Source organism: Eublepharis macularius, chromosome 16 (genome assembly GCF_028583425.1).
Source record: "Eublepharis macularius isolate TG4126 chromosome 16, MPM_Emac_v1.0, whole genome shotgun sequence".
In the NCBI taxonomy this organism is placed as follows: domain Eukaryota; kingdom Metazoa; phylum Chordata; class Lepidosauria; order Squamata; family Eublepharidae; genus Eublepharis; species Eublepharis macularius.
In genome coordinates this window covers 19,540,939-19,557,474 of record NC_072805.1, presented here as the reverse complement: position 1 = coordinate 19,557,474, position 16,536 = coordinate 19,540,939, and the positions used below count along the sequence as shown (strand labels likewise).

At 46.0% G+C, this 16,536-nt stretch overlaps 1 protein-coding gene across 1 annotated transcript in view; it reads right to left on the bottom strand.

Annotated features, from left to right (window-relative positions):
* Nucleotides 1-9,347, bottom strand: part of ADGRG1 (adhesion G protein-coupled receptor G1) — a 64,065-nt gene extending 54,718 nt beyond the window's left edge. The window contains exon 1 of the mRNA XM_055000464.1: nt 9,132-9,347. The gene's annotated coding sequence lies outside the window, so the exon portion shown is untranslated. The remainder of the gene's footprint in view (nt 1-9,131) is intronic.
* Nucleotides 9,348-16,536: the final 7,189 nt, after the last annotated feature.

The following is a 16,536-nucleotide window of genomic DNA, read 5'->3' as shown; positions in this document are numbered from 1 at the left end:
AGATGGGGGGGGGGTGCAGGTTCGAATCCCCACTCTGCCATGGAAGCTTGCGGGGTGATCTTGGACTGTTCACATGCTCTTTGCCAAACCAACCTCTCATGGTTGTTATCTGGTGGTTAAATGGAGGAAGCGAGATTGATGAGGTAAAGAGCTTCGATGTGAAAAATAGGGTATACATGAATATGTATTCCAGCTCAGGAAGCAGACAGGGGAAATGCACGCCAGTAAAGGAGACCTCTTCCTCTCCTCTACCGTGCTTTGTGATGCACAAAGAGCTGGGCACTGTTGGCATCCCTCCGGAGCACAGACTGTGCCGCTGCGTCAGCAATGGCCAACCCCTAAACCATGGCATTGGTTTGCTTTAAGGGGCTGGATACTCTAACCCATGGCATCCAATTATCATAAATGCCTTCTGGAAAGGCACCCTGCAGAAAGATTCCCTCCTGTCCCCCCCCCCAAATACACCATCTCTTCTCTCTTTCATCCATGCACGCAGGTAGAGTAGCCCGTGGTGCTTTTATGTTCTTTTAAGCCCGCATCACAGCCTACAGTGCTTGAAGGAGCACAAAAGAACTGTGCTCCCATGCTCTCCCACAGGAAATAGGAAATCACCGCAGGCCACTGAGGCAATCTCCCAAACATCAAGAGCAACTGGCAGGCACTCAACAGGTGCCTGCTGTTTGTTACCAAACATGCACATAAAACCTATGTTCTTTCTCCACCCATATGTAATGTACCTTTCCTACGCGCCTCAGTAATACTATACTCATTTAGACAGGCTTAGAAGGTATCTCGGAAGCACACTGAAATTTAGTCCCCATACATCAACTGAAGTCTTAATTTCCCAGGCTTCCTCTTCACTCCTTCCTCACTGTGAGCTTTATTTATCTTATTTTCTTCATTTATACCCCACTTTTCTCCCCGAAGTGGCTTACATCGTTATCCTCGCCTCCATTTTATCTTCACAACAACCCTGTGAGGTAGATTAGGGTGAGAGAGAGAAAGCATGCACGTCTGTGTGTCTGGCCCAAGGTCACACAGCAAGCTTCCACAGCAAAGTGGGGATTTGAACCTGGGTCTTCTAAAGTCCAGCCCAACACTCTCACTATTACACCGCATTCACATTCTAACAATGTAACTCCACCCCATCAGCTCCAAATGTGAAAACGCTGCTGGGGTTGTTTGTTCAGCAGCTGCTGCCATTTTGACAGGGGTTTTTGAGGTCAAGGGAGCCATGGCGTCTGGGAACAAGGACACTGTCCTGAGAAGAACCACAAGGCCTCTCAGGGCTCATGGCCAGCTGGTGTGGGAACCACAATGGGGCTGTCTGAAGAGCCAGAATCCTAATGGGCGGGGCTGACACCCCATTCCCAACTCCTTACAGAAGAGCTTAGTTTTCACCAGGTGATCAACTTGTGTTTAAGATGTACCACTTCAGGCCACAGGATGGAGTATGCCCACTGTGTTGGGGTGGGGGGAAGGATCTCTGAACACAAAAGTTAGGCTGGCCTTCTTTCTTAATGTCACCTGTGTACGTGCAGAAATTACTGTGATATGGAGGACCATTCTGTCATGTGAAGTCAGCACCTGCTATGAGAACTGATAATGTTCTGGTTTAGAGAGACCAAGGGAGGAACATTTTCCCCTTCACATCAAAGCTGGCGCTACCTGTCATCTTCCTCATAGCTCTAATAAAATATGACTGGACTTAAACGGGGTTTCATCTCGCTTTTTGGAGTGTTCGTAGCATACCTTAGGGTTAACATGAGATGCCAGTGGCTCAGCGTCCTGTTTCACACAGTGGCCAGCAAATTGCTCTGGGTAGCCTACAAATAGGGCAAAGAAGACACTGTTTCCTTCAAAGCTTGACTGCCTCTGAGGGCCAAGCTACACAAGACGAATGACACTTGAACGGCAACTGGATTGAGTGGAGGGCAAGTGAACAGGGAGAAATACACTTGCTGTTCAAGTGTCATTCGTCATGTGTAGCTTGGCCCTGGGTATAGAGATTTCCCTTAGTCATTGTGGCTGGTAGCCATTGATTGACTTCTCATCCATGAATTTCTTTAACCCCTCATCTGTGCTCATGGCCCTTCATACACCACTGGCAGTGAACTCCACCATTCCATGTCAATTCCATGTATTAGTCCTGAAACTATTGCGGGTAAACGTCATGGGGTGGGGGGAGTTCTAGGAAACAGGGAGAACATTTTTTTCTCTATTTACTTTCTCGACATTAAAAAGAATCTATTTAAAAGAGCTTACAGAGCCACTTGAAGGGGCCCTGGCATATCAATTTTAATTATTTTTATATTGCATTGCATTGTATTGCATTGTATTGTATTGTATTGTATTGTATGGAATTGGATTGGATTGGACTGGATTTATACCCCACCCTCCCCACAAGTGAGCCCAGGGCGGCTCACAACATCCATAGAACACAACAATTAATTGTAAAAACTATAAAATCAGTAATAATTTTTTTAAAAATCATTAAAACAGTCCAGGCGCCTTCTGTATATGGCTACAGTTGGGCATACACCAGCCAGTTTGGTGTAGTGGTTAAGACCATGGGACTCTGATCTGGAGAGCCGGGTTTGATTCCCCACTCCTCCACTTGAAGCCAGCCGGGTGACCTTGGGCTAGTCACGGCTCTCTGGAGCTCTCTCAACCCCACCTACCTCACAGGGTGTTTTGTTGTGGGGATAATAATAACATACTTTGTAAACCACTCTGAGTGGGCATTAAATTGTCCTGCAAGGCAGTATATAAATCAAATGTTGTTGTTGTTGTACATGACTGAGGGCAGTCACAGAAAAGGTGGCAGTCTTAGATAGAAGGGAGGAAGGACACCCGCTGGTCCTTTATTGTTGTTACCCATATGGGTTGCAAACTGTGTCATTAAAACGGCAGGATAGATAAATATCCTAAATAAATAACCCAGGATCCACACACTGCTCTGTTGTCCAGTCAAATATTCCCTGTAGACAAGAATGCACTCCTCTTTTAAATTTTTTTTACACGTTTTACTTCATTTATACCCCACCTCCCACCCCCACCCCCATATCGACCCAAAGCAGCCTACAACATTCTCCTCCTACATTTTATCCACGCGACATCCCTGTGAGGTGGGTTAGGCTGGGAGCATGTAACTAGCCCAAGCAAGCTTCCATTGCAGAGTAGGGACTTGAACTGGGGTCTCCCACATCATAGCCTGACACATTAAGTGCCATTTTTTTCAAAGTCACAAGGGGGGGCTGATTCACCTAGCAGCAGCCAGTCTCTGATCTGGCAGCCGAGCAGAACTTCTCTTCCCAGCCGCCTGCTGTAACTTGCAAATATCTCCATGCAAGAAGAAATGGGTTGCTGCTAACTTAGCCCAGACGAGGTTTTTTTTAAAACTTTACATTGCTTTATTTCTTTCTCTTCTTCTTTTTTTTTTAAAAAAACCCCTGAGGTTATAGACTGACCTTGGTGTTGCAAGCTAAAAGTCAAAATACTCCCCAATCCCGGTTTACTTAACATTAGTTAAAAACGCTAATATATTTTATCATTTTACATTAACTTATTGCAGAAAGTCCATTGCAGCGAAAATGACCAGGAACCCGGTGGCCCCTAAAATCAAACAAGATTTTATTTTTGCTCAACTACCTTTTGTCTTAAAAATGCTTAACTGGTCAAATGGCGACGGCAAGCATTTCTTAACAACTGGCTCCCTTTCTCTGCCACTTCTGCCACCACCAAGCTTGCTCATCTTTGTACCTGATCAGCAAAGTGTTTTTTTAAAGGGGCCAATCACACACGGCTGCAAAACCAGTTTCGCCGCTGGGCCACTCATATGCAACTGGCGATACAAGAAGGGCCCTTTAATCCCAGGCTTCCTGGCTTGAACAACATACAAAGTTTTGGCACAAGTCCCTGTTATTCATCTCAGCTGCTCCCTGGCATTTGGACATTGATTGACTCACGCATAGAAGCGAGTCCGCTTTTTGGCAACCAATTTCCCAATCAGGAGTACCACATGGAGTTTAGGGATAGCTAATCCAGGCTGAATGATCCTTAGTAGCCCTGTTCACAAGTCACCATGAATGCATGTATAATCTGTATACAGTGCATGCTTGGCTTTTAAAAAATGTGCATTGACTAATTCTCATGATACACTTAATGTACATACTTAATATTACACTCAATGCATGTAGTAATGAACTGATACAAACATTTACCCAGTTATTGCTACCTGGCTTCAAGGTTACCTTGAAATGAATATATGCTGGCTCTTTTTTACAATATCTTACAATTTACAACACGATACCTGCAGGATTCACATACATAGAAACATAAAGCTGGAAGGGACCCCAAGCTGCTGTAGCATACTGGTTAGGCTGCAAATTAGCACTCTGCTGGTTCGAGTCCCACTGCTGCCATGAGTAGGGCTACGCAGGGCTTCCCTTGGGCTTGATCCGGAAACGAGTGGTTGCCAGAGGTCCAATCATGGCACATATAACACCCATCCTCTATCAGCTGCACTGGTTACCAGTTGAGTACCGGGTCCGGTTCAAGGTTCTGGTGTTGACCTACAAAGCCCTATGTGGACTGTGCCCAGCATACCTTCGGGACCGCCTCTCCCCATGTGTTCCCTGGAGGTTGCTTCGATCAGCTAATAAGCACTTGCTGATGGTCCCTGGCCCGAGGGAGGTCCGCCTGGCCTCTACCAGAGCCAGGGCCTTTTTGGTCCTGGCTCCAACCTGGTGGAACTCTCTGTCTGAGGACACTAAGGCCCAGCGGGATTTGCTATCTTTTCACCGGGCCTGCAAGACAGAGATGTTCCGCCAGGCATTTGGTGGGGGCTAGGCTGTCCTCTCGCTGGCTATACCACTGAAGACCGTCCACCACCCATGCAGGAGCTCATAAGTGTGGTGCAGGGCATGATGCAAGAGCCAAGCTCTGCACCTAAAATGCTGTATTTTAATATTTATATTAAAATGGGGAGAGTGGACTAGAAATGCAATAAATAATAATAATATTATTATTAATATAATAATAATAATATAATAATAATAATAATGAGCTCTAAAAGTGGTCTTGGGTAAGCCATTCGTCTCAGGCCCAGCTCCCCAGCTGTACTGTGGGGATAATAACAACACTGACCTTGTTAACTTCTCTGCGTGGGCACTAATCTGTCCAGAAGGGTGGAATATAAGCACATTATTATTATTATTATTATTATTATTATTATTATTATTATTATTATTATTATTATTATTATTATTATTATTATTATTATTATAAGGGTTATCTAGTCCAATCCCCTGCAGAATGCATGAAATTCATAGCTACCTCCCCTCTTACTCCCCCATAAGAAGGCAAAAAACCTCCAGGAACCCCAGCCAATTTAGCCTGGAGGAAAATTTCTTCCTGACTCCAAAGTGGCAACCAGCATATAAGAAAGGGCCACAAGAGCCTAGCACCGGATCATCCCTTCATGCCCTCCCTCTCTGGATCTGCCTAGATTCATCTTGTCATGGAATCACCATTGCTGTTAGGTGGCCATCTAGCCTACTCTTAAAAACCTCCAAAGAAGAAGAGTCTTGCAACATGTGAATGGGACTAGTAAGAGACTCCAGAGTACCACTTCGGTAATCATTTTGCCAGAAATTATCACACTCTTTAAGACTGTTGGAAATTTTCCATTGTGGTCTGTGCAGGGGGTACCAGCTAAATCTCAGCCACATCAGAGTTTTCCTGGCTTCTATTCTTTCCAAACTACATTTAGGAAATCCATACATATTTTATTTTGAATTCTGGAAAACCCAGTTAGCTGGGCAGCAGAAGGTGTGCCTTGCCTATGAAACAGACGGGTGTGTAAATTACTCTTAGGGCCACCGGATTCCTGTTTGTTTGAAGTTTTTATCACCTGTCTGAAATTGTACATGCTACGAGAGGTCATGTTTGTGGCCCAAATCTCATTTGCAATATGGGAAACACCCTGCTGGGAACACCCAGCTAACAGAGGCTCACAGTGGCAGCTAGCCATGGGAGAGAAACGTCATTTTCATGCTATCAGTGGTGAAGCAGCTTTTGAAGGTGCAACTAAGTACAATAGAAGCATAATCCAATCTGAGCACTGCCAAATCCCTAGAAAGCAGAGGCAGGTGAGCAGAGGAAGGATAAAACCTGTCCTGCCTGATCATTTTTCTCCCAGCAATTGAGGGAAGGTTTGGGAGCAGCATAGTGCAGCAGTTAAGAGTGTCAGACTAGCATCTGGATGACCCAGGTTCAAACCCCCAATCTGCCACGGAAACTTGCTGGGTGACCTTGAGCCAGTTATACCCCCCCTCTCTCTCACTTACTTTAACCTACCTCACAGGGTTGTTGTGAGGATAAAACTGAGGCAGAGAGAATGTTATAGTAAGATGCTTTGGGTCCCCGCAGGAACAAAGGCAGGGTATAGGTAGGAAGTAAATTAATACATTCTGATCACAAGGCCCTACCAGAAGAAAAACAGCAGGAGAAATCTGATTGCGGGGGGGGGGGGGAGGGTAGAGAAAAGTACATAGTCAGAGGATAGGTTCAGCTCTCTCAGAGGTGGATCCTGAAGACAGAAGGTGAAACAGCTGGGAGAAAAGACTCCTGGGCGTTCAAGGGAAAATTTGCTTGTGCTTCCGGCATAATATGCAAATAAACCACAGCCTGGCGATCAGCTACGTTATTTGTAAATTCCAAATATGAAGGGAAAAAATAAACTTGTACAGTGTTAACTGATGTGAAACACTTGCGTTTTACGGAGGAGAGGAGGAAGAGAGTATTTTACGATTTATTTATTTTATTTTATTTATGCCACCATTCTCTTCATGGGGACTCGAAGCAGCTTACGTCATTCTCTTCTCCTCTGTTTTTTCTCTCGCACAACAACCCTGTGACGTGGGTTAAGCTTTAAGTGTATGTGACTGGTCCAAGGTCACGTAGCCAATTTCCAGGGCAGGGCAGGGCATCAAACCTGGATGGCCAGATCCTAGCTTGCCACTTGAGAAGGGTGGATTTAGCACAAGGGCAGCTCACCCAGTGCTGGGCAGAAAACTGGAAGTCCCGTTGCTACAGCCATGAGAAGTATGGGGCAGCACCAGATTCCTCCCGCTGCACTTTGCTGATTTGAATACCACCATTGCCATAAGCACAGCAGGTGGTCTGGGGCAAGCCACTCCTCTTATCCTCAGCTCCCCAGCTGTATTGTGGGGATAATAATTAACACTGTTCCCCGCTCTGGGGGAGACAATAATCTGCCTAGATGAGCAATATATAAACACAGTTATTATTAATGTTCCAACCTCACCCCTTTAATTATGCCCTGCAGCTGCAGACTCTTTAACCCTTGAATGGCCGCAACGGAAGAACAAAGGCTTTGCAAAGCTTCTGTTCCCAGGAACCCCAGCTGCTCAATGTATCTTCATAAATCACGTGGGGACTGTAATCCAGGCGAGTGATTATGCATAAAGAATAAGGTGGAGGAAGATCATTATTGCTTCTGGGTTAATTAAGTCGGAGCACACATGCCTATGGGGGAGGGGAAATCCTTTCCCTTACACACACATACACACGATTGTCATTATTCCCCCAAAGCATCCAATTTCAAAACTGAATTAAACCCAGTACTCATCCTATTTTCCCCATTTATTTTACCACATCTTGAAGGCAGAGCTGGGTTATAACCCTTTAAAGGGGTGCGGGGACAAAGAACAAGAGAACACTATAACAAATATCAAAGGACCACGCAAGCACCTTTAAAAGCCAATAAAAGTATTGCAAGAGAAGCTAAAAGCATTCGCTTCTTGAAGCGGACTCTGAACCCTACAAAACTTCTTGCTGTGAATTAAGGTACCGAGAAGCCTTTGCAAGATTCGGGTCAGTAACCAACAGGGAGGTTTGACTATTGAAAGCTTGTGCCTGTAAATCTTAGCGGTCTTTAAGGTGCTACTGGCCTCGAATCTTGGTCTCAGCTGAAACAACCGTGAACTCTTTGGTCGCAACAAATCCCCACTGAAGAGGGCTTGCCAAGCCCTTTGGACAGAGAGCCAAAAAGCTCCCAGCAAAACATCTACTTGTGCTGGTGTACTGGCAAACAGGGTGGGTGGTGCAGAAAGAAACTCTGCCAGAACCTCGGATGCTTGGGCAGAGAGGCTGTTCTGCCAGCCGCAGGTGTGCCAGTTTGGCATGAATAACAGATATCACCTACTCCTATACTCGCACAGTATGCAGTGTAGGTTATAATATTATAATAGTACACGGTGTATGAAACTGCAAATCTTTCCAAGGCTGGGTGGGAGGGATTCTGCCTGCTGACCCGACCCCTCCCCCGGGGATCTGTCCTTCCCTAATGAGGTCATGGATACATTTTTCGTCCTTTAAGCAGACTCACTAAAACCGGGACAAATTTTGTTATTCTTTAAGGTGTCACCAGATTCCTATTTTATCCTGCCCAAACAATAAAACACTTAGAAATCATACGCCTTTCTACAGCAGAGGTGACAAACATACACTTCTGCCTTCCTACACTGGGGTAAAAGCCACCGTTGGGGCTTACTCCCAAGTAAGCACACTTCGGACTGCAAGCCTTAAGCACTTGCCCGAAACTTCAAAGGGCTACATTCTGGCTAGACAATACCCTTAACGTTTGAAAGCGACAAGCTCCGCTGAGCCCCTCCTAGGGAAGGCGAAAAAGAGAGCAATCCCAAATCGGTCTACTTAGAAGCCTACACTGTTTTATTTAGTGGGGCTTACTCCCAGGAAAGCGTTCTTAGAATTGCACTGAAAGGCTTTCGAATAAATGCAAATCGCAGAAAGCTAGACGCAAGTCAACCCTATGCGCGTTTCCTCGGGAGTAAGCAGCCCTGTGTTCAACCAGGAACGCCAACCAAGTGCAGAACGTGGTTGCCGGCGAATGTACCCCACTGAACCCAGTCAGACTCACACTTAAGTCAGCGCGCAAAGGACAAGGCGAATTGCTTAAGCGCCTCGAAGCGGCTTGCAGATGGGATCCTGCGCCGAAGCACTCCCACCGTGCTCCGCAGAGGTTCCTCGCGAGCAAGCCTGCGCCCCTGCTCGCACCGACGCGGGATCGCTTGCGATCCTCTTACCTGGCAAGGCGGCCGCCGTTTGCAAGGGAACCCCGACCCGAGAGAGCCCGTCCGGTCCCTTCCGAGCGTGCTGGTGTGCTCCAAGCCGCTCTCGCACCGCCGACGGCGGCAGCCTGCCCGCCGCGGCTCCTTCGCGGCTGAGCGCCTTCGCTGTCGCCTTCCCCTTCCCGGGCTGGACTTTCCTCTCGCTGCGCCGCGGCAGGTGGAACGTTTCGCTCGCCTGGGAAAGGAGTGACGAGGCGGGGGCGGCGCGTGCTTTCCCCCAAGGCTTCGAGGGGGCGGCCGCACGTGCGTGGTCGTCACGGGCCCCGCTGGTGAGTCAACTTGCCGGGACTCTCCACTGGGTTAGATCAAGATGGGCAGCCCTGTTAGTCTGTCTGTCTGTTTCAGTAGAAAAGCACAAGAGCCCAGTAGCTCCTAGCAGGCTTGCAACATTTGTGGTAAGGTATCAGCTTTCCTGAGTCACCGCTCGCTTAGAGCCAAGCTACAAGTGACGCCTGACACTTGTCCCCTTCCCTCAGGTTTTGATGGTAAATGTAGGCGTCCTGGTTTTACAGCTTGGCTCTCCATTACAGCTGCAAGACCAAGATGCCTACATTTCCCATCAAAACTTGAGGGAAGCAGACAAGTGTCCAACCTGTGTCAGGCGTCACTTGTAGCTTGGCTCTTAGAATCATCTTAGAAGGGGCCATACAGACCATCTAGTCCAACCCAGTGCAGGCTCAGCCTAAAGCATCTCTGGCAAATATTCGTCCAGCCTCTTCTTGAAAACTGCCAGTGAAGGGGAGCTCACCACGTCCCTAGGCAGCTGATTCCACTTTTGAACTACTCTGACCGTAAAAAAGGAACCTCTTCGTGTAGTTTATTTTTTAACTTTTAGTTAGGACGATGAATAGGATACTCCTGGATTATATATCTGAGTTTGTGAGGAGAAAAAAAGGCCCACAGCAGGTTTGGAGGTAAACCATTTTCATGGAAAGTTCCCGCTATTAAAGAAGTGAGCTGTGTCTCAGGAAAGCTGATACCCTACCACAAATTTTTGCTAGTCTGATAGGTGCTACTGGGCTCTTGCTCTTTTCGCCACCATTTTGAACGAGATGATGAAATGAGATCCTGCCCTCAAGTCATAGCTCACTTAAGCGGCCCCTGGCGGGGTTTTCCTGGAAAGAGACTAACAGAGGTGGTTTTGCCATTGCCTGTCTCTGCAACCCTGGTCTCCGTTGGAGATTTCCCATCCAATTACTAACCCAAGCCAAACCCTGCTTAGCTTTTGAGATCTGTCGAGATCAGGCTCTCCTAGGCTATCCAGGTCAGGGGAAATGAGATGATAAGGGAGCTGAAATACGCTTGGCTCTCAACCTTGAAAAGAAAAAGGATAGCAATCTCCCACTGAGCATGTGCACAGTAGGTGCTCTCGGTCCTGACAGACATGCAAAAGAAAAGTTGAAATGCTCCTGAGCATGTCCAGAGAACAAGCTGAAATACATGAAATAGAAGAGTTTCGAAATATTATTTATTTCATTTATTTACATTATTTATAGTCCATTTTCCTTACCGAGAGCCAAGGCGGATTGCACAGTGTCGCTCAATACAATCAACAGGGTGGGACGTTCAATAAAGCAATGGATTAGAATTAGGATTACAGAAATCTGGAACAAAGTACAAAGATTAGCATGACATGTTGGATGATGGAGAAATTACATACATACAGCAACAGATAGGAAGTTCTATACATGGTAACGAAGTCTGCGGTCCTTTCCCTTAAACACATAAAGAGAGAAAGAGCTTACAGGGTGGACCTATTGGACCAAAAGCAAAATTTATAAATGAAATCTACGCAAAACCTTTTTATTAAGATTGACCAAAATGACACAGAACAATGTGTATGTGTTCCAGAACTCTAATTATGGGGGTTAGTCTGGGTCCAATGCAGTTATGGACAACCTCTATGGACACTGCACTTTACAGATTAGGTACACAAAAAAGTCTCTGCTTCCCTTTAGTTTGTGATCTTAATGCTAGGAGTATTGTTTAGGATTGGGGGGAACAACAAAGGTCAGGGAGGTGTTGCCCCGTTACACCTTTCTAAGGTTCAATGATCTTGACTGGTGTGTCTCTGCTTAGGATGGTATTGTAAATCATTCCAACTTTACAGTGCAATCCCGGGCATGTTTACTCAGAAGTAAATCCCACTTTGCTCAAAGGGGCTTGCTTACTGGTAAGAGTGCATTGGATTAATCGGTCCATTAAATCTGTATACAATTTGTGAAGAAAATCTTTGGATTCTTCAGTTTTACATTGTGTGTGTGTGTTGCAGCAAGTAACATTACAGAAGTATTCCCTTCTGTATGGAAAAGGAAGGATGCCTCTTCTAAGATGGCACTTGCACATCCTAGGTTTTTAAAAATAAATTCTTGTCTTTAAAATAATTAGCTTTTTTTAAAAAATCTGCTACTTGATCAGTCAGGGCTACTTTCTTAGATGATCAAAAGATTTTGCCTGATAAACAGATAAAGGAGCAGTCCAAAGGTCTATCTAATTAAGCTTGCTGCTTTCAACCGTGCCAGATGCATTCTTCCAGGAAAACTTCCCCACTGTTTAGTCCTTCCCTGTTTAGAAGCAGATTTAGAGATTTATCTATCAACACAATGCGCTGCAGAAACTTGTGCACGTTAACTCAGAAGCGAGTCTGGCTGTGTGCAGTATAGCTTGTTCCCAGGGTAAATGTACATCGGGCAGCAGCTTTAGTTTTGCTCCCAGGTTAAGTTTGCATAGGATCACAGCCTCCGTTTTGTAGCCCATATAGCAAGCAATGGATATGAAGAAACACAATGAGAACTGAAGATGGAGATTCAGTGGTTACGCCAAAGGCCTTGCAGAACAAAGATAACCCCTTGGTGTTTTCACCTCTGTAAGATGCATGCTTTGATATCACACCTGCAAGTGCCTTTTGTCTAAACTACACAGACTTTACTTTAACGGTCTTTGGGGGAGGGTGGGTTGCTGTGATGTGAAGCTGAACTTTCCCATGAACAGGGAGAATGATTCTCCTCTTGCCAAGCGCTCAATGACAATTCTGCACTCAAAACTCTGCTTCTAACTCACTCTAGAACTGCGTCACTGAACATGGCTCCTTACAGAACAGCCTATATAAAAGAAAAAGTGGCCTGCCCCAAGCAGCCTACAATTGAAATGCTGACAGAGGGAAGAAATTAGAGGAAGTGGGGAGGGACGAATTACACAATGATGCAGGCTGTTGACAGATGATAGTTTTTAAGGGACTTAATAGTAGTATGAGGGAGGCCTTTCATTCCTGGTGTATTTCTTTTTGTCTTGCCCTCATCTCTAGTTAAACAGTTTTTGCAGGTTTTTAAAACCTATTTACCCACAGCTGACATAGGTGAGATGTAAGGTTGTTTTATCTGCCAGCGCTTTCTTGTCCATACATGCACATTAACGCAATTCATAACATGAATTCTTACATTCTGAGGTGATGATCGATTCTTTTGCAATGGATGTGACCTTTATCGTCTGGGTCATCTTTTTAAAAAGCTAACTTTTTAAATACTTTCAGCTAGGCAGGTACATTTGGGGTGGGGGAGGCTTTGGAATCACTCCCCCCAAATTCTTATTGGCATAACTGGATTTCTGCAATGCCTTATGAATTTATTTAGATATTTATACCCTGGATATTCCTCCCCAACGAGCACCCAAAGTAGGCTACATTATTGTTCTTCCTTCCTCTATTTTATGCTCACAACAACATCCCTGTTAGGTAGATTGCACTAAGTGTGTGTGATTGGCCCAAGGTCACCGAGTGAGCTTCCATGGCAGAGCAAGGATTTGAACCTAGGTCTCCAACACCCAGGGCTTTTTTTCAGGGGGAACGCGGGGGAACGGAGTTCCGGAACCTCTTGAAAATGGTCACATGGCTGGTGGCCCCGCCCCCTGATCTCCAGACAGAGGGGAGTTGAGATTGCCCTCCATGCCACTCAGCGGCACGGAGGGCAATCTCAACTCCCCTCTGTCTGGAGATCAGGGGGCGGGGCCACCAGCCATGTGACCATTTTCTCCGAGGGCAACCCATTGAGTTCCGCCACCTCTTTTCCCAGAAAAAAAAAGCCCTGCCAACACCATACCAGCTCTCTGAAATATATTGAATTGGATTTCTTTTGATCCAAACTGTGTTGTCTTATGTCTAGAAAGAAAGAAAAAAAACAGACCATATGAACATTTCTGTTCCCACGAGAAAGAGAACCGCTCCCCACTGAGAGCTCCAGAGGCAAGTTTGGAGGATACGGCCGGCTAATGCCATCAGCACGGAAACAAATGGAACGTGACTGTGCGCGCATACACCCCCCCCCCCCATCATCACAAGGAAGCAGAAACAGAGCTTGACTGTGGAGAATCCATCTCCCTTTGAACAGATGGGCTTGTGTGGCAAGGAACTGACGAATGCAGCCTTACAGCTTTTCAAGTCCGCTGCGCATACAATTGGCACTTTGTGCGTCTGGGCGATGATGTTCAAGAGTCAGGTTGTGGAGAAAGACCAAGAGCAACAACTGTGGCAGGGAGGAAAAGGAGGAACTGCGTGTCTGTTAGGGCTGGCTCCAGTCTTCGGACCAGTCACTCTCAAGGGGCACGTTGAACCTGACAGAGCCCTGCCAAGCGAGACATTCTCCAAGATCGCATTGGGCTTCCTTGGGCGTGCCATGTGATGTGACAGTAGCAGCACTCTTGGGATGGTGGATTCTTGAGGCCCTGGTAAAGCTCAGGCTTAGTTATTCACTGAAACTGGCATGGATTTTTTCCATTGATTGGGGTGCAGTACAGAAAAGCCATCCTGGTATATAGAATGTAAGACTGGGATAGGGAAGATCTGGTGTCAAATTCCCACTCAGCCCATAAAGATGCTTGGGGGGGGGGCACTCTTTTTCTCCGTGTCTCTCTCTCTCTCTGCATAGCCTACCTCACAGAGTTGTTGTGAGGATAAACAGAGGAAGAAAAGAGTTAGTACACCACTTTTTGCTCCTTGAAGGAAAATGTAATAGATAGTTTGGTGTAGTGGTTAAGAGTGGTGGGACTCTAATCTAAAGATTGTTTGTTTGTTTGGTTTTTAGTCCACCCTCCCCGCTAGGCCGGCTCAGGGCAGAATACAACATTTCCATAAACATTCTCCACTCCTCTGCCTGAAGCCAGCTGGGTGACCTTGGGTCAGTCGCAGCTCTTTCAGAGCTCTCTCAGCCCCACCCACCTCACAGGGTGTTGTTATCCGCCCTGAGCCCGCTCACAGGGAGGGTGGAATACACATCTGAAATAAATAAATAAATAAAATAATAACATACTTTGTAAACTGCTTTGAGTGGATGTTAAGTTGTCCTCAAGGGCAATATATAAATCAAATGTTATTGCTGTTATATTTTAGAAAGTCCCTGTTCCTCTTTTGGTCACTGAGTACCCTCCAATATTTCACAAACTGTTTGATTTCACTTATATCCCTCCTTTCTCCCCAGTGGGACCCCAAAGTGACTTACATCATTCTCCTCTCCTCCATTTTATCCCTACAACAACCCTGTGAGGTAGGTTATGCTGAGAGTGCATGATTGGTCCAAGGTCACCCATTGAGCTTCCATGGCAGAGTGGGGATTCGAACCTGCATCTCGCAGATCCTTGTCCGGCACTCTAACCCCTACCCCAAACTTGTTCCAATCTTTGAATGCTACATCACACTTTGGGGCCCTGGGAGGAGAAGGCTGGGCCCAGAGATGCCTGCACTCTCCTCCCAGGGGGGAAGCAAGACCTGCTATTTAGTATTCCTTTACTTTATTTATACCCCACCTTTTCCCTCAATGGGGATCCAAAGCAGCTTAAATCATTCTCCTTTTCTTCATTTTATCTTCACAACGTCCCTGAGAGGTAGATCAGGCTGCAAATGAGTGACTGGTCTGAGGTCACTGAAGAAGCTTCTATGGCAGAGTGGGGATTCAAATCTGGTGTCCCTCGGATCTTAGTCTGACACTCAACTACTATACCATAAAAATAGGGGCCCTTCTGCAGTTTCCTTTTTCCTACTTCAAGGATCACTCATAGGGGGCACACTTACACACGCTCCGCTTTTCCAAATTTCTTTTTTTTTTTAAATACTTTTATTGCAGTTAAACCATTACAACACACTAACATACACATATAAACCGAAACATTAACCAGTACAATACTATTGTGATACAGGAGGGAGTTAAGTACATACAGTTAAAAGCTATGTAGTTCAACAAAACTTATAAGCTATAATGTAAAGCTTCTAGAGAGAGTAATTGTTTGGAGTATTTTTGATCTAGGCTGGATATTATTTTTATCAACATATTCAAAAAATGGAAGCCATTTTTCCATGAACTTGGAATCTGCAGGAAACTGTTCACCTATACGCTTTTCCAAATTTCTTATGACTCTCCTTCTCTGCCTGCAACACAGAGGGAGGATTGTTCTTTTAAAAATAACTATATACTAGGAAAATGTTGCAATACTCTAGTCTATTATCAACAGCTCGAAATGTTCAGGGGTGGAGCGCTGGGTAATCTGCTTTGCATGCAGAATTACATGAAGTTGCCTTAGATGGAATCAGACCCAAGGTCAACATTTTCTGCCTGGACGGGAGCAGCAGGGGTACGGAGAACCGGGGAAGACTGCATGCCCGGCTGGCATCTCCAGCAAAAAGGACGAGGCAGGGAGTGATGAGAAAGACGTCTCCCTAAGAACCTGGAGAGCTGCTGCCGGTCTGAGTAGGCAATACTGTGAGGCCTGAGTCAGGCTGTGGCTCAGCAACAGAGCAACTGCTTTGTATGTAGAAGGTCCTAGGATCAACTCCCGCTTCGATCCCCAGCAACTCCAGTCTCTGTGAGACCACCTCTCCCTACATACGTTCCGGAGGACACTTCGATCAGCAGAAAAACAACTATTGGTGGCCCCTGGCCCCAAGGAGGACCACCTAGCCTCAACCAGAGCCAGGGCCTTCTCAGTCCTGGTGCCGACCTGGTGGAACTCTCTGTCCACTGAGACTAGAGCCCGGCAGGATCTGCTATCCTTCCGCTGGGCCTCTAAGACAGAGATGTTCCGCCAGGCATATGGCTGAGGCTGGGCTTGGCCTCTGCCGGCCTGTAGAAGGAGGAAGTGGATGATTAAAACCTCCCAGTAGACCTGTCCACCACCCTGTTTTAACTGCCTAGTTGCTGCCTAATACACCCAAAGTGTATAGTAAATAGCCGAGCAGGAACTGCTGCCACCTTGGAAATTATATTACTACTGTTGAAAACCTAGTTTTAGATTGTTGTAGTGTCTTTACAGTTTTCGTGTCAAACTGTATAAAATCACGTTTTATTGTATTGTAAATGGTGTGATCTACCCTGAGCCC